The sequence below is a fragment of the Macaca fascicularis genome, chromosome 13, assembly GCF_037993035.2.
Source record: "Macaca fascicularis isolate 582-1 chromosome 13, T2T-MFA8v1.1".
In the NCBI taxonomy this organism is placed as follows: domain Eukaryota; kingdom Metazoa; phylum Chordata; class Mammalia; order Primates; family Cercopithecidae; genus Macaca; species Macaca fascicularis.
In genome coordinates, this window is record NC_088387.1 from 13,228,312 (window position 1) to 13,246,905 (window position 18,594).

The 18,594-nt window shown below is 48.6% G+C and overlaps 1 long non-coding RNA gene across 1 annotated transcript in view; it reads right to left on the minus strand.

Moving 5' to 3' along the window:
• LOC135966765 (uncharacterized) overlaps positions 1 to 18,594 on the minus strand; it is an 81,228-nt gene that overhangs the window by 9,432 nt on the left and 53,202 nt on the right. The window lies entirely within an intron of this gene.

Consider the following 18,594-nt stretch of genomic DNA (forward strand, 5'->3'; position numbering starts at 1 on the left):
TCCCCTTGATGAAGTCATTTATGCCCAAAATACAAGGCAAAGTCATGGGGGCTCAAGAGAAAATCCATACCGTGGCTCGCGTTTTAGATTCTCATAAGTTTGAGAATAACCAAGCAAGAATCTTTGGCATCTGAATGTGGTCTGAATGCATCTGAGCTCAATGTCCAGCACTGGCCCGGAGTGGATCATGGGTGTCTCGGACATCTTCGTAACTCTACACCAATTATTTTGAAACACCCTAGCAGAATAGAACCATGTGAATAGCTACTTCTCAGTTAAAATTAGGAAAAGACTCCAAAAGTTGCCCTCAAGGAACATCCTTCCCACGAGGAGTCTCTGCGAGGAGTTTCTGCATCGGGCCCTTCAGGCACAGACAAGGCCCCCGGGCCCAACTTCCTCATCCCTGCATTATAAAGCAACAAAGACGGTGGGGAATAAAGCAAGTGAAGGAGTCAGTCCCGCACAAAACGGGCTCCAGAAGCCACAGCCACTCTCCCAGTGTGGGAGCCAAGTTCAGAGACCTGGAAACACCAGCATTCCCAGGGAGGAGGGCAGAACAAGTCATTTCCCCCTAGTTTAGGGAGACACCACCCCACGTCCTCCGGCCTTAATAGAAGAGAGACTTCACATAAATGATTTCAATGACTCCACCACACACAGAAAGTGGGCTAAGGGCTAACACACCCATTCAAATGCCTGGCAAAAACACATTAAATGAACACACAGATAAACAAGGTTCTCCTGTTATCCACGAAATATTCAGAAACAAATCCAGTAAGCAATCTCTTTGCAATCAAAAGACCAATTCAGAGGTGCAGATTAAAAAGAAACATACAACTGAACCATTAATACACACCAAGAACCACGTTCCAAGGAAGTGTTATCACATCACCACCTCCAAGCTGCAGGAAGAAGCACTGGCCATGGACCAGCTGTTCACTCGTGGGTCAGTGAACGAATGGCAGTGCTGTCCAGGACAACGATGAGATATTAACCTGAAAAGGGCAAAATGGCAGAGGCTGGAGGGACCTTCCAGGTAACCCGGCCCCTCAGTGGACAGAGGACCCCCGTAGGGCCACAGAGCCCAGAGCCCCAGTGTGTTCGGGGCAAGCACTCAACTGCAACCCTGATGATGCCCGAACGCCTTCTGCCCTTCTGCATCTCTGCCCCACTAACAGGGAATCCATAAATGCTAAGGAAATGTAATGCATTTCACAATACCTGTAGATTTTTAGCAAATTAAAGATAAACAGTGACAAACTTTGAGAATTAACCAAAATATAGTTCCAGTGAATGCCCAAACTCAAAGCTAGTCTCCAAGAGGTGATAAGCTGTGTGTGGTGGTTAACGCCTGTAGATCCCAGCAGTTGGGGAGGCTGAGGCAGGAGAATCACTTGAGCCTAGAAGGTTGAGGGTGCAGTGAGCTGTCATTGTACTACTGCACCCAACCTGAGAAACAGAGTGAGATTGTCAAAAACAAACAAACAAAAACAAATTAAAGGAGTTCAGATGAATTCGCCCATACCCTTTAAATTTTCATTTGGGTACATGGGGTGATCGAGTTCCTTTTTCCCTTGCAATAAATGAATAATCTAATAATTAAATATAATCTAACAATTACATGGGAAAATTTAATTATTTTCCCATTTCATTATTTCCTATCTCAGGGAAAAAGTTAAAATTATTCCCTGTTTCAGGGAAAAAGCTAAAAATCATTTTAAACCTTCCTTCCACAAAACAGTATACTCAGTCATCTCTGTCTGCTTTATCATGTGGAATTCAGCTTCACATGTCTACAATACAGTTTTTGTTAAACAGCGTTTATGTAGACAGGCAAGAGAAAGAAACATTTTGTCTATGTAGAAGCAGCAGAAGACACGTTTTAACAGAAAAGGGAGAAGATACCACCGTGTGAATCTGGAAATTCTGTCATCTTGTCCTCACACACAGAAAACACCCAAGCACGTGCCTAATGTCCAACAGGAGCACAGAAAGGACAGGGGTCTCTCCAGTTGTTTAATGACCAGCCCCCACATGTCACCGCCACATAACAAAATCCACACGGCAACTTCAGCACGTTTCATTCACGATTCCATGGAAATCAGGCTGAAGAACATACAGATGTTTTGCCCACATTTAAAAATCCAAGTGTGGGACTCATAGAAATAAAACACATTATGGGTTCACTTAACTTTTCCAAATTTTTACTTGGAGAAACCTATAAAGTACTTGTCAGTTACATCCTTAAGTTTTTCAATAATTTTTATATGCAAAGGTCAGGCAAGACTTGTAAAGAGGTACACACATACGGCCCGGTGCGGTGGCTCACAACTATAATCCCAGCACTTTGGGAGGCCGAGGTGGGCAGATCACGAGGTCAGGAAACCGAGACCATCCTGGCTTACACGGTGAAACCCCGTCTCTACTAAAAATACAATTAGCCAGGCGTGGTGGCGGGTGCCTGTAGTCCCAGCTACTCGGGAGGCTGAGGCTGGAGAATGGCATGAACCCGGGAGGCAGAGCTTGCAGTGAGCTGAGATCGTACCACCGCACTCCAGCCTGGGTGACAGAGGGAAACTGTCTCAAAAAAAAAAAAAAAAAAAGGAGGTGTACACACACATCCACATTCTTCTCTCAGGGAGACGGGCCCTTTTTTAAGATTCCACATATAAATGTGGTTGTCACCCTGCCTTTGAGAGGATGGACTGTGTTTTAAGGGTGAACACACTTTCCTCAATGCACCAAGGATGCACCATGGGGGACAGTGCTGCCACCGCCTGCCCAGTCTCTGCTCAGGGTGGGGCAAAGGGAGCTCATTTGTCTCCCGTGTACACCATCAAAAAAAAAAAAAAAAAAGAAAAAAGATTTTGCTGCTTCATACTAGTAAAGTGGGCAGATTCTACATGCCAACTCTTATTTAAAGGTCGCCTAACACTAACTCAGGAACTCTGGCCCTGATGTGCTTGGAGTTTTAATGCTAACAGTGTTAAAGACCACTCCCCCAGGAGCTCTGAACAAGTACTCCAGGTATACACTGAACAAGACCACACACTCTCTGACCGAAATCTAACTTCACAGACCCAAACTACAGAACCACAGAAGACACTGCTTCTGTCCAACTTTGTGTTCTGCCGTCGTTTGTGTCCGTTATTTCCTACAAACCATCTCATTAGAATTTAGGGCACACAAAAGGCCGATACAACAGGGTTACTTTTCAAAGGTTTGGAGGTGAAGAACAGATACAATGCATTAACTTCCTATTGCTGCTGAAACAAATTACCACAAATGCAAACCTCCTCTCAGCCCTGGAAGTCAGGAGTCCCAGGGCTGAAGTCAAGGGGTCAGTAGGTTGTGTTCCTGCCTGGAGTCTCCCAATTCATAGAGGCCACCATGCAGCTTGGCTCACAGCCCAACACCCCTTCTCCCACTGCCCCGGCCTCAGCCCTGCACCCCTCAGGCCCCTGTCCCACCCTTGGCCCCATGCCTCTCTGGCCCCCACCCCACACCCGCCGTCAGCCCCACAGCCCTCTGGCCTCTATCTCATCCTCAGGTCTCCTCCTCTGAGATGGACGACTGGACCATAGACGGAGGGATGAACATTCTGAACAGAATCAACGTAACTCAACATTTGAGTCGGAGAGGCCAAGCAATAAGACTTTCAAAAAAGCTATCACAAAGTATGTACCGTGCCTGTAGTTCACAGCTGAGCGTGGCGTCATGAGTACGAGTGTGCGGCCACACACACCAGGCCCAAGTTTAAGATCAAATATAAGGAGCTTTCCACTGTGGTATTTAACTAGATCATATTACAAAATAGCCTCCTGATTGCAGTTTTTATCCAAAAAGTTCTCTGTAATTAAAGAAATTAATTTTTCCCTAAAAGACATTTCTCTATCTATCGTCCCATAAAAACTAAATGGGCATATTAAAGAAAAAAGAGAAATGTTTGATTTAGGGGTTTGCCTACGACTTGGATAAGCATGATTTTCTTCTGGCCAAGCAGGGAGCAGCTGGACCAGACTGGAGGGAAGGAAAAAAGGAATTTCCACTCTGACCTCAGTTGGGCACCAGAGTCTTTACTATCAGAATGTGGGTGTGGTGCTTCCCACACACCAGCCTCTGACAAAACTCAGCCCAAGGGTGTGGGAAAAGGCCGTCTACTTCTGAAAAATCTATAAAGTCCAGACACATCAAAAGCCTCCGAAGACTGTAAAGCACCAAGGAGACCACTACACCCTTGGAGTTTACAGAAAATGGTCAATATCACACGTGTCTGAGGTCCAGGGTCAGCTCCCAGCTGCCGCGACGCCATAAACGCAGCCCTGGCTTCCCCTCTGACGCTGAGAGCTGGCCACTCCGCCGGCAGCACTCAGAGCTTAGAACATTCTAGATGAAAGCAACGTGTTCCTTTTAAATTGGGGAAGTGGGGCAGCACAACTGAAGCTCTACGACTATGTCAACAACTGGGTTTCAGGGTAGCATTAGGAAATCGTGGGAATCCAAATCTCAATTTCATACAGATTCACTGCAGGTTCCAGAATTTCCTGAAACATTCTTCCAATTTATCACTCAGGATTCCCTTGCCAAAGCTAATAAAGTCTAAATTCCTTACGGAAAAGCCACCATAAGCACCACCACAAATAAGATCAACTGATGCCCGCCCTTTGCACCAAACATATAAACTGTTACTCACACAAGACTGTGCTGGAGGCAGCTCTCAGCTGAAGCCGAATCCGTGAGACTTCATTATCCCATTTTGGATCGAGTACGAAGACTGTCAGCAAACCAGGGCCCCAGTGTGTAGCAGAGAACAGATCCTCTGACGCCTGCCTGAACATTTCCTTCCCACCTGTCTTGGATACTGAACACCCTCAGAGCTATTGAGTCACCCACATTTGCAGGTCATTAATCCAGCCACCAGGATAACATAATTATGCAATAAAAATGCCTTCTCAGGGCTTTGTCGTACTCAACACGGCAGCTCAGAAGGCTAGGTAAGCCCAACAAAGGGGGAAGCGTCCCTCAAATAGACAAAGACCAAGGAAAACCGTGCAGAGACTCTTTCAAGAGAGAGCAGAAACAGAGCCCGCTGTAGCCTTTCAGGCCCTGCTGGCCGCAGCCCTGCGTTAGGTGGCACCATTTCCACAGATGCATCCTGCTGGGCCCATTTGAAAAGTCCCGCTGGCGAGAAACTCACCCCCACTTCCAGCTCCTGCAAGACCTGCTACAGCCCCACTCCACCCTGGGGGCCGACTGTGCAAGTTTTCCTGGCGAGACCCCTCAGAGCCTGCACAGCGTCTGAGACTGGGAAGCGCCAAGGATCCAGAAACGCACAAACACGTTCTCCTCGTGCTGCTTTCTGGGTTCCAAGTTGTCTTCAGAATGAGTCCTGCATAAACCCCAGGCTGGGGAGCCAGCCATGGCCCAGCAGCACCCAGTTCATGTGCTCCACCCACCCCACAGAGGACCACGGAGGCCCCAGCACGCTCTGTCCGGGGCAAGACACCAGATACAGCCACAGTTCAGGGTTCTGCCACCCGCCCGGCTGCCCTAATTACCTACTGGGATCTGAATTCTCATTGGTTGGAAAGGTGATCCCACAGATCCGCTGCCCTAATTACCTGCTGTAATCTGAAATTGCATTGGTTGGAAAGGGGATCTCACTGCTCAAGCGCTCCCTGCTGCCTCCTTGCAAACAACATAAAAAATCCAAAACCCCTCTTAAAGAACGTTTACTATAACCTCAAAACAAGACCAATCCTGAGACCAGGGAAGATACACACACACATCTGACAGCTGGTGGGCGTCAGTGACTGACGCCACGGCTTCCATGTGGCGTGTGAAGTGGGCGGCCTGTCACGGTGACTCAGGCTGGGGTCTGAATAGTGGTCTTCCAAGCAACTAGGCAACCAGGACGCACACCCCAAAACCCAAGTCCCCGCAGTCATGTACCTGGAAGAAATGCTGCGTGGCCATCGACACCAGTTGTAAACCAAGACCGATCTGTGTCCTGTGGTTCTCACAATGTCCGTACACGTCTGGGCCCAGCACAGGCACGCACGGCACCCTGCTCGCCTCCAGTGGGGCTCTCTCCTGCCAAGGGGGATGGCCCTGAAGTCCGTTGAGATTTCCAAAGCTCTACAAAGTCACCCTTCCTCCTGCTTGTTCAGAAGGCCTAAAGCCCTGAAGACACCAATGAGCGCCCTAGCCTCTTAAGGCAGCTCAAACACCTAAACACAGGAACGCTGGACCTCTCTACCCTCGGGAGCAGCCAATAACCCACTGGGCTAAGCAGAAGGCACAGATGTTACATCCAGAAGGCAGTGGCACTCACGTTTGCATTCCAGGAGCCACCCTTGTGAGTCCCTTCAAGGCTTCCAAGTCCCACTTGATTGTTTTCATCATATCTCTATAACATCAGAGACATTATATCTCATGGTATCTATGAGATCCTCTCTACTTTTATGAGCATATATGCTCCCTGACTTACCATGGGATGAAACTGTTCCAATAAACCCAGTGTAAGCTGAAAATATCCTAAATAGAAAGTGCATTTGACATAATACTTTCAACTTACAATGGGTTCATCCAGAGGCAGCCCATCTCGGGCCGAACAATGCACTGAGTGTGACTAGTTCAAGCAATACTGGAGCAAGCTTTAAATATTAGCCACATTCTGTCAGGGCTGACTAATATGAAATCAGCATCAGTCTCATGTCTTGCAGCATCCACAGCTCATCTTCTTAAAACCACTTAAGATTTCATAATTAACTCAAACAATGTAAGTCATCTCCTTGATCTTTGACATGAAGGGGTCATTTTCCCCCAAAATAGTACCTCTTTCCTTGACATGATTTAATCTGTGGTTAGAGTATTTAACAGGATTTCTTTCCTTCTTAGAAAATAAAATATACACCTTTCCAATATGAAAAACACTAACCGATAATGCTATAGCTTAACCAGGTCAAAAGCGTTTTTTGTTTTTTCTTTTAAAGTTAAAAAAAGAACCTAACTGCATCTTTGGACCTTATATGAAGTAGTGTCCAGGGTCACTGGGACCCCCACTTGGCCAGTGCAGCTGGGTACCAATTAAACCCAGAAACCCAAGCGTTCACTCAAAGCCCTTTCCCAGCTGTTCATCCTAGTGGAAGCCATGGGCACAAAGGAATGCGGCATTCTACGGAGGGCTTTGGGGAATGGCTGCTTGAGAACATCAAAGTGGCTCACGTCCCCCGAGTATAAAGCCAGTGACTGCTCTCAGCTTCAATGCAGCACCATCCACAGCAGACAACGTCCGGAATCACCTGAGTGCCCGTCAACAGGGGATGAAGGGAACGTGGCCTGAACATACAAAGGAGCAATACTCCACCACACAGCTGAGATCCTTGTCATCCAAGACAGGATGGATGGAGCTGGAGGACATTACGTTAAGCAAACGAGCCAAGCAAAGAAACGGAGTATGTTCTCACTCATAAGCAGGAGCTGAGAGCAAATCTCATGGAGGCCAAGAGTACGTGGTCAACAGGGCCCAGCAGAGCCCACTCATAAGCAGGATGGGCAGAGGCTAGTAACGGACACAAACACACAGCCTAATGGGAGCACAAGTCCTACTATTGATAAATCAGCAGGGGGATGGCAGTGGGTCATCTACTGTGGATTTCAAAGCAGCTAGGAGAGAATAACTTGAACATTACCAGCATAAGGAAAAGAAAATACTTAAAGTGAAAGACATCCCAAGTACCCAGATTTCATCAATATAGGGATGAATCAAGATATCACATGCACTCTGAAAATATGTACATATATTATGTATCAACAAAAACAAAAACCAATGACAGAACCATTTGCAAAGCACGTGCAGGAGAAGAATGGGAAGCCTGACATGGTGTGACTGTGTCCCCCCCACCCAAATCTCATGCTGAACTCTAACCCTTTGTTGGAAGTGAGTCCTGGTGGGAGGTGACTGACTCATGGGGGTGGTTTCTAACGGTTTAGCACAATCCCCCAAGTGCTGTCCTCATGATAGTTCTGAGATCTGGTTGTTTGGAGGTGCATGGCACCTTCCCCTTCACTCTCTCCCCTTTCAGCCATGTGAAGACATGCCTGCCTCCCCTTCACCTTCCACTCTAAGTTTCCCCAGATGTAGAAGCCTGTACAGCCCACAGAACTGTATGCCGATTAAACCTTTTTTTCCTTATGACCCAGCCTCAGGTAGTTCTTTATAGCAGTGGAAGAATAGTACAGTCCTCAGGACCAGCAATGTTTTCCTTCCACCCAGTGGCCAACAAGGTCCCACACCCTAGCTGGTTTTCCAAAGTCTTTGCCAGAATGCTGAGGCTGTTTTGGGGATACTAACTTTCCCCATCTCTGGCAAACCAGATGGGGAATCCTATTTGCCTCTTACCACTTTTCTCAGAGAAACCCCACCTCTGAAACGGCCTCCTTCAGCAGCAGCAAAGCTGAGTATTCCTTGCAATTCCCTTCTTCTGAACAAGTAAACATCTTAGGCTTGTCTTTCCATCTTCCCAGCTCATTGAAAAAAATATCTTATGCTTTCTATTTTCCTAACACACACATGGAAGAGAAGTGCCGTGAGGGCAGGGGATCTTGCTTTCCCGGATCTGAGCCTGGCCCTCAAACACTAGCCGAATTCATACTGACACGATATCCAGAAGCAGAAATGCAAATATCCACATGACTTCAAATACCCTAAGGATCTAACAGGCCGAGTGGCCCACGTAACTATGGTTTGTGCTGGGCCATTCAACTGGTGTCCAAATCCCTGTCCAAGTGAGCTCTTTAATTTCGGGACTTTTCAGAGAGTTGTTTATGTTGTTGTTGTTGTTATTCTATTTTGTTTTTATTAAAGGGATCTATTACAGTTACAATCAAGAATATCACAGGCCGAGGGTGGTGGCTCATGCCTGTAATCCCAGCACTTTGGGAGGGCAAGGTGAGCGAATCACCTGAGGTCAGGAGTTCAAGACCAGCCTGGCCAACATGTTGAAACCCCATCTCTACTAATACAAAAATGAACCAGCCATGGTGGCAGGCACTTATAATCCCAGCTACTCAGGAGGCTGAGACAGGAGAATGGCGTGAACCAGGAGGTGAGGCTGCAGTGAGCCAAGATCGTGCCACTGCATTCCAGCCTGGGCAACACAAGACTGTCTCCAAAAAATAAAAATACACCAATACGCCCAGATAGTTTTTCACCAATGTCAGATACATCAGTTTAAAGAAAAATAATATGAAAGCATGTTTTTAAATTTCAGTGTTGAATTTAACCATATCTTTTAAGAAGATACGAAGATAGAAGTTCCCCAAGGATCGGGGGAGAAAAAAGCAGTTAAGAAAATGTTAAAACTTCAGGAGAAAAACAAGTATGGGGTAAGACCTCAAGGCAAAACTTTTTCTTTGCACTTTGATTTCAAAAGAACAGAGATGCCCAAAATATGAACTCTCCCATCGGCATTTTATATTCCTCTATGTCATTTGAAAGGCTGGAGATGGAATCCCAGGTTCCAAAGTGCCTGGCCAGGGCTCACATCAGGCCGATTCCTCTATGTCCTTTGAAAGGCTGGAGATGGGATCCCAGGTTCCAAAGTGCCTGGTCACGGCTCACATCAGGCGGCATCTTTCACAGCCGTTTACTCCCCTGACTGTGCCTAGAGAGCTCTGTGGCCCAATTTACACAAAAAGGTCCTAATTTACACACATTCATCACTTTGAGCAGAGTCTCAACGAATGAGACAAATATTGACACTCCACAGAAGCAAGTATTCTCTTCCGAAAAGTTAAGTGTGAGGTTCCCATGAGCCAGGCAGCTTGGTTTCAGAAAGCATTGGCTGACTTGCTGGTTTAATGTTAAATGCATTTAAAATGTTAAGTGATCCGGCCCCCCTCCCAGTGGGTGTGTACGTTGAACTGGCTGCAGTACTGATGCACAGACCACGTGGTTTTACTTCAAGCAGAGCACCCCACACCCAGGAAGAGGCCAAAGGACTGCATCGAGGTCTAGGACAGTTCTAAGGAGAGCTGCAGCCTGAATGCCTCGTCTGCAAATAGTCTCTCATTTCAGAGGAAATCACTGAACAGAGTTCGTAACACGTGAAATTTAAAAATTCATATTTCTAATTTCATCCCATTAGAACTCTTGAAGAACTGATGTACACCTGCTCCAAGTCAATGAGAGGACACTCGGATAGTCCCTCACAGGTCCTCGGCCTCCGCCTCCCACCTAGAGAACGTCAGCTCAAGCTGATCACAGCGCAGTGCGATTTTCCATAATATACAGGCCTGCATCTAAGCTGAGATGTGAATGTCTGGAATGTGCCTGCCAGGCCCAGGAGGAACTGCAGCAGCTGTAGGGACATAAGCTGCTAAGGAATCCGACTTGGAGGGAACTTGAGGCAACTAAAACTAGTTCCACTGGTTTTTCTTGGCAAGGCTTGACCAGGCAAACTGTTATCACTGTTGCTAATTCATGGTAATTGGGATGGGGACTTAACAGTAAGTAATTTGAGCAATTACAGAATTTGATACTCAATTACAATGGCACAGATTCCTGAGAATGGAAGAACTGCTGCCCAGGAATAGAGTTCAACAGGTCCTCCACATGCCCCGGGAAACATGGCATTTCCATGCACCCCTGCTTTGGTCCCTGGTCACCTGATCTCGGCCATCTGATGGCATCACTCCCCACAGCTGGAAACACCTGACCTCTTGTCACCCTCCCGTCTGCCCTGCCTTCCTCCAGCCCGGGATATTCAGCGATGCCCACATACAGGACCAGGAAACCAGGGTTATCCTAAACCAGTGCCTGCATTCAAAGTCCTCCATGGCAGGACAATCACCAACGGCCAATACTCCCAGAACCTTCCACTTCAAAACGGGAGCACATCTGGATTCAAGCTGACAACGCTGCATTCTCTTTGCCATGTACACATGGAGGCATGTCAGGTTCCACCTAAAGGTATCAGGTTTCACACTGGTCAGGAGCCCAAGCCTAGTCACTCTGCATGATCTCAATTCACCATCCACAGAGAAGCCGGCAGTTTTTCTCTGGTGCACGGTGTGGATGGTGGATGCATTTCCTCTGAAAACTTGGAGAGGGGATCCTGGCCAAGGAGGCCAGTCACCCCAGCCCCTGCAAGACCCAGACGTGCCCCTCTGCTGTCTGCACACAGTATCCAAGTCTAGCAGTGCTGACTCTGTGGTGGGATAGTTCTGGGTCTGCAGGGGACGTGGGGCACAGGAACCGTGCAGCCTGGCTGTAGCCAGAGGCCTAAAGGATCCCCACGAGGCTCTCCAGCCAAGGTGTCATCACCACAGGCAGAGCCATTCAAGAGAACTGCCAGCCGAACTGGAAACATCCCAATCTGCTGAGCCAACACAGGAAGACAACAGCCACCTACAGCTGCTGAGCCCCGAAACGTGACCACTGGGCCTGAAGGGCTGAATGTGGGATTTAATCTGTGAAGTTCTTTTCAAATGTGTTTGGCTATGTAATCAAATCTTTATTCTAATTAAATTTAAAGGAGCCTCTGGCTATGGGCTCCCTTGTCCGGCATCACAGCTCCAGGGAGTAAGAATGGGAAGGAGAGGCCCAGAGCCTCTCTGCATTGTCCACGCTAATTTAACACGTCATCATAAGGAAAGGCACTCCAGGAGAGGTGTGCATGGGAAGAACTGGGTTGGCCCTGACACAAACATGACCCCCATGACATCACAGCTGCCTCAGCCAACAGGCAAAAGACAACGATGCCCACCTGGACAGGTCACCGGATGTGATGATGCACCCCAAGTCCTAGTCCCACAGCAGCCAGAGACCACCCGCTGCTCGTCCCAGGTGAAACAGGCAGAGCTGTCCGAGCCCTCAAAAGCAGGAAGAATTAAAGAGGCAATTCTTGCTATTCCCACAACACGCGACACTCCTCGGAGACAGATACAGGCTTCGCTGTGAAAGTGCAGAGGACGGTGCAGTCCCTAGGCGGGCTGCTTCTTCCAACGATCAGGGAAGAAACCAGATCCATTTCCTTGTAGGAGAAACTTTTGTACCGTCATTAGACAGAAGGTGGCTGATGTTATCAAATCATCAAGTACCGCACGGCTGTGTCTCCAAGGAGGGCCTGGAAACTTGCAGCCACCTGCATAGAGGTCACAGTGCTTACAATGGAGATACGTGTGACTGAGGTCTGGCTTCCTCAGGCAAGCTAAATTTGAACTTTCATCACTGAGGAATTGGTCATTTACAGTCACTCACCCTCAATGCAGAAGAGGGCTCAAAACACTGCACCAGACTTCAACACTCAGGGTTAGGGTCAGGGTCAAATTCACAAGTTTTACAAAATGTATTTACTTGGGATGCCAGAAAAGATGTAACTTCACACCGCCCAAGCTCCAGGGTTTGCTTAGCCCCTTCACCACTGGATCTCACCAACAGATGACCCATCCATGCCTCATCCATGGCAGCACAGAAAACCACTCGGAAGACAGCCACTCCCACCAAGCTTCCTGACTTTGGTATTTAAAATATGCATCATTTAAAATCTGCATCTCATACGTGAGATTACACTTCTCCGAACAGACATTGTGATTGTCATTTCACCCAAAAGGGCTTTAGGAAATGACACGCGGCCCAGACGCCACAGGTCGCCGGCCGCCTTACTCTAGCCTAATTCCTTTGTGCCTGTATGGAGCCTTCACAGATACAGCCCGGTCACATTAATGACCATAAGAGAAGCTCAGGGCATAGATGAACTCAGTGCTGAATTTTTCCATTTATCATCCTTTTGTTTTATCCAGAAGACAGCTGAGAAAGGCTGGGGCAGATCATCTCGAGTGTAATGACTCCAGCCACTTCTCTTCACCCCAGGTCACCCCTCAGTCACACGCTTTTGAGAAACCAAAGTAATTCTGTTCTCTTCACTCTGGGTCCCAAGTACTAAATTCCTCCGTTTTATCAATTAGATTATCAAGCAGCCGTTTGTAATCTGGACTGCAATCTGATACAAAATTTAAAGCTAATTTAGGTTGCGGTAATAGCTCCTATTTACGTTATAGACAAGGCATGAATGAAAACTTTAATCTGTTCATAGGACCAATTTGGTAAACAAACCAATTATTCAAGCAATGATTGTTTTCAGTTAGATGCAAATTTCTTTGCTCATAAAAGATTTTCCAGTAGGAATTTTTAAATCCATGGTCTGTATTTCCTGAGCCTGTCTCTGCACCTTCCCCGAGTGCACAGCAGAACTTCTCAGGGCATCCCATCAGCAGGCCCACGGAAGAGAATAAGCCCACAGCCCTCAGCCCAGGAATCAAGTCTGAGCCCCAGCAGCCCCTCGTCCAGCCGGGGCTTCCTCACCAGCATAGCACCCAGAGGTTTTCCAGGTTTAATGCCATGTGTGCTTGGAAAGTAGAGTGCTGGAAAGACCACAGTGGACATTCTACAAATGCAACTTTCCTCCTGGAACAGCCCAGCAACCCTCTGTACCTTCCCCAAAGTACCCATGCCAGGTAGGCATAGAGTCTAATGGGGTGCCTAGGAATCAGCATTTAACACGATTCTGATGAATAAAAAAGTTTGAGAGGCCGGTCAGCGAGAGGCTGCCGTGGCCTCCACTCAGTTGCAGGCTCTGAAGAGCCACAGATTCAGGTAACAGGCCAGACAGGACGGGACAAGGATGGGGAAGTGGAGGGCAAATTCCATGGACCACCAACCACCCCTCCATCCCCACTGAGACTCCGTGATTTAAGGAGAGGCAAAGCCAGGGAGAAAAGATGCCCGCACCACACAAGGGACTGAGATTTCACCTGAAGTGCACAGCATATGGCTGAGGCCCAAGGTTGGGCAAGCCGAGAGCACAGGCCCAGAGGTGCCACCCACACCCCACACAGACCTCCCAAGCACTGCCTGTGTCTCCTGCCTGGTTTATTTCCTTCCCCCATTCTACTGTGTTGGTTTCTTAACCGCCCCCCACCACCACACACCCCCCTCTATAAGCTTGGTGAACTGAAAAGAGCAGGGGGGGTTAAGATATGGGCTCTCGGGCCAACGTCCTGCCTGAGACATTAGTTCCAACCCACCCAGCTGTGATGTAAGCCCCTGAGATTTCTCAAATGTGAGAAAGGAAGGTGACTGAACCCACTTCCCAGGACGGCTGTGGAGACTGAGATCACATATAGCCACACCTCGGCATCCAGCACACGTGGGACCCCAGCCGTGTTGCCCCTGATGGGAATCCCTCTATGCCCCCTCTGCTACCAGAACCAACTCCCAGCAGTAGCTGTGGAGGGTGCATCCTCTATTCCCACTCCACTCACCTCCCATAGCTCCCCGGAGTGACCTGCCACTCAGCGGCCAACAGCAAATCTGGCCCCATTGGATAACTGACCACACCCCCCAGCCCCACTCTGGGGCGTCTTCCACTTGCAGTTCCGAAGCAGAGCGAGAAACCGCCCTCAAGGGCGCTCACCTGTTCCTTATTGCACGTAATTACCTGCCACGCAGGGCCACCAGCAAACCCAGCTCCACCATCCAGCTTCTGGTGGGTAACTGCCTCCCTCTCCCGCTTCCTCCTGGGGTGTCTGGGAGGCTCAGAAACTGCCCTCCAAGGGCACTCATCTGTTCCTTATTGCACTAATACCTCCTTTACAGAAATCCACTTTGACTTCCAGCACTGCAGGTGTGACAGTTTAGGAATCTTATTTGTAAGCTCCAAGAGCTTGAGGTCACGTACACCTCACCAGCATCCCAGAGACCCAGCACTGTCCCACTGTATTTACGATTCCAAAATACTCCTTCAAAATGCTACTGGCATTTGATTTGCGCATAAAATGCTAAAAATCTTCAAGTGAAACCAATATCTTCAACAGTTTGATTCAATCATAACATGCGAGTTATACATCTGCCAAGTTGTAAAGCCTCATGCATTTATAACATCTTATGTATGGTCAAATGGTTCATTAACATAAATTACGAGAATCTCTAAGAAACGGGTTTTCTGGCATTAGATGACCAAAGGAAAACTAGGTTCTGGCGGGCTTGCGGGCCTGTAGAGGCAGACATATCTGCTGACACAACCAAGCTCCTTCCCACTGACGTGGCCTCATCCCAGGCCCCTCTCCCGGATGCCTGCAGGCCCCTGGAGGAGCAAGCTGACCTGCCCACATTTCTCAAATGCACAGCTGTTGTTCACACTGCAGATGGAGCTCAAGGCACGAGCAGGCCACCACACAAAATACCACACAGCGTCCACGCCAGGGGATGGTTTTCACTCCATCCCAATGCCCCACGTATGAGTTAACAGCCATGCTACTAAACGGATTTTTAGACTCTCAAGACATACTTTGTTTGCTTTTATGCAACAAAGTTAAAAGACTATCACTCAGATATAGGCTCTCAAACTGGCATAATCATTTGGGAACAGAGCCTCTGCCAGATCAGGATAAGCACTTGGGACAACACCCCGTGACCTCAGTCCACACAAACCCATCCAGACCAGAGGCCTCCTGCACAGCTCTAATTTCTGTGGATTTCTGTAAATGAGGTATTAGTGCAATAAGGAACAGATGAGTGCTCTTGGAGGGCAGTTTCTGAGCCTCCTAGCCACACGGCCACATTCAGGCTGAAGCCGCGCCACCTCCAGAAACACTGTCCGTCACCGAGGTGTGCCTGGCTTCTCCCTTTTTCCAGAACTTAACAAAACCTGAAAGGACAGATCTGTGTAGAAAAACACAAACTACTTGCGATTCCTCTGCCCAGTTCAGGCTGTAGGAAGCTCGTTTTAGCCCTCACCGTGTTCTGACCTTGGTTCCCATAAGAAATAAAGTCAGAATTCTAGTCCCTGTCTCCTGGGCAGTGTGGCAGGCATACATACCTTCAGTTACATGAGGAAAGGCGTGGCGAGCCCCCTTCCTTCAGTAAAACTGCACAGTTCCCAGAACCCTGACGTCATCCCCCTCACACCACTGTGAACACCTGGACACAGCACATTTCAATGCGTGCACCTTCGTGGGCTGGTTTTCTATTTCTCCACTAAATCACCCCAAATTTAGCGTCCTAAACACTGACTTATTTTCTCCCATTTCTGAAAGCTGGAGTCCAAAACAGGTCCCACCAGCTAACGTCGAGGTGTCCGCAGGGCTGACTCTGGGGAAGCGACTGTCTCCTTGCCTCCCGCAGCCTCTAGAGGCTTCCGCGTCCCCTGGTCCATATGGCACCTACTGTCTTCAGGACCCACAGCGGCCCTGATGGCCCCTCAACAGGAAGACGCAGAACATCAGGAGCCCGGGCTCCAGCGCTAAGGCCAAACCTCACCACCCTCCCAGCTCCTCACACACTCCCGTGCGAGCTAATATAGATTCCACCTTAACTAGTATCACCTGTGTAAGGGGTAAGTGTCCAGCTGTGAACTGGTTAACCTCGCTCACACAGACCCCGGGAATAAACTCACAGGCCATGGACCACTCCACAAGTAATGAGTGACCACCTGCTCGGGGACCTCCATGGCCCAGCAGAGCCCTCCTTTGCCTCCCCGTGGACTCAGGGTCTGCACGCGCCAGAGGGCCCTGGATAAAAAAACAGCTCCCATGTCGGGAGGCACCCACCAGTGGTTGGGTTCCCGGTACTTTAAGTAGCCCAGGTGGACAGGCCGCGCCCCGTGCAACTCCATCACAAGAATAACAGCTGCACGTGGCTAGTGCACAGGTGGCCACCCCTCGGCCCAGCTGGCCACGCTAAGCACATCACCGCCGTGACGTCCAATCAGACTCAGCTGCTGGCACAGTCCAGGTATCGGCCCCCAACAACATTCTGGATCACAATTCACAGTACTGATTGCGATCTGGGCCACACGTGGCTGCATGTATTTACAGGAGGATGCCACAGCCGATCTGGCTGGACTGAGAACATTTCCCACTGTACATTCTTACAACACCATTTTATTTGCACTTTATTAAACTTTTATGGCTTTTTTCTGCCTATCTACTTTATGGGAGTGTTTCTTCTTCTTATGACTGCAGTGATACTTTAAGCTACAACTATTAATGTGTAAAATTACTTTGGAAGTCGCCTTATCATTAAACATTTCACAAGCAAGCAGTCAAAGGCACCTAACCCGGAGGCCTCTTTTCTTCTCTGAGCCAAACCTACATTGGACTCAAAGAAAATGGCACACTGAGAGGGGCTGGATCTCTAGCGCCCATCCCTAGGGGGCCTCCTGGGGAGCAGATATGGAGGGAGAAGCCCTGGGCTACGGCACCGTCTTACTAAAGAAAAGTCCATTTGGGTAAATGTAAGTGCCAGACTTAAGAGATTAAGCAAACCATGAAAAGAAACCACTAACCACAGCTTCTCCAAAACAGAACTAAACTCCCTTTAGTTTGAATTGGAAAAGCAGAAGTGATGATCAGGATACAAAAAAAAAATGACAAAGCATCTGAAACAGGAGAATAATCAAGGGCCACTGTCTCTTCCTGTGTGAGTGGGAGCCTCGCATCTAAGCTGGTTTTAGAAGGTTGCTACTTTGGACTGAAAGTTATCCCCAACCCCAGTTTGTAAGCAAGTGGAGCAGAACTCTTCAATTATTTCAAGGTTTAGCGGTAAAGCTCTGCAACTGTCACAACCATTTTAATTGGTGTGAATTTTAAAGTGACTCAGTCTGTTAGCTGGAGTATCTAACGGCTTAACCACGGGGTCATGTTGGAAAATTATTCCAATTGCTTTTGTTTTCTCTACTGAAGATGCATTTGAATGTTCTTGTAGTTTGCAGTTGGCTGGTTCTGATGTTTGGTCTGAGGAGGCCCAAGTAACTGGAGAGGAAGAATCTGAAACCTCAAGCCACTCGAGTGCTGTCTGGGGAGATGGAGACCCCAACCCGAGAGCCACTGACGGAGTCAGCACGGGCGCAGGGCCGCCAGAAGCATCAGGCCACGTATTTGCCGCTTACAAAACAACATAAGCACACACCCCCAGGTGTGTACACATGCCCTGTACACGCTAATGTCTGTCTATGCTAACACCAGCACACACCCCCAGGTGTGTACACTTCCTCTGTACACGCTCACGTCTGTCCATGCCAACAGCACACACCCCCGAGGTGTGCACACACACTCTGTACACATCTGTCCCTGCCAATGCCAGCACACATGCCCAGGTGTGCACACACGCTCTGTACACACTCACATCCCTCCCTGCCAATATGAGCACACACCCCCAGGGGTGCACACACACTCTGCACATACTCACGTCTGTCCCTGCAGCCTGAGTCAGTCACAGAGAGGCAGAGGAGGAGTAGGAAGGACGTAATGGGCACTGAGGTTCTGGGCCGGTTCCCCTCTCTACCTCGGGAGAGACCCCTCGTGTGATCCTGCTGTCACTCACCGTTCCGCCTCCATCCTCCATCCTCCCACCGGGATCAGGAGGACGCCCACTGCACAGAGCTGTGATGAGCATGAACAGAAGATTGCAAGAGCTCACGCCAAGGTGCTGAGCACGGGGCCTACGGAGTGCTTCTTTCTGCTGTGGCTGACATCAACAAACAAGAGGCGGACACGGCTTCCGCAGAGAATGTCACTCGCTGAGAAACT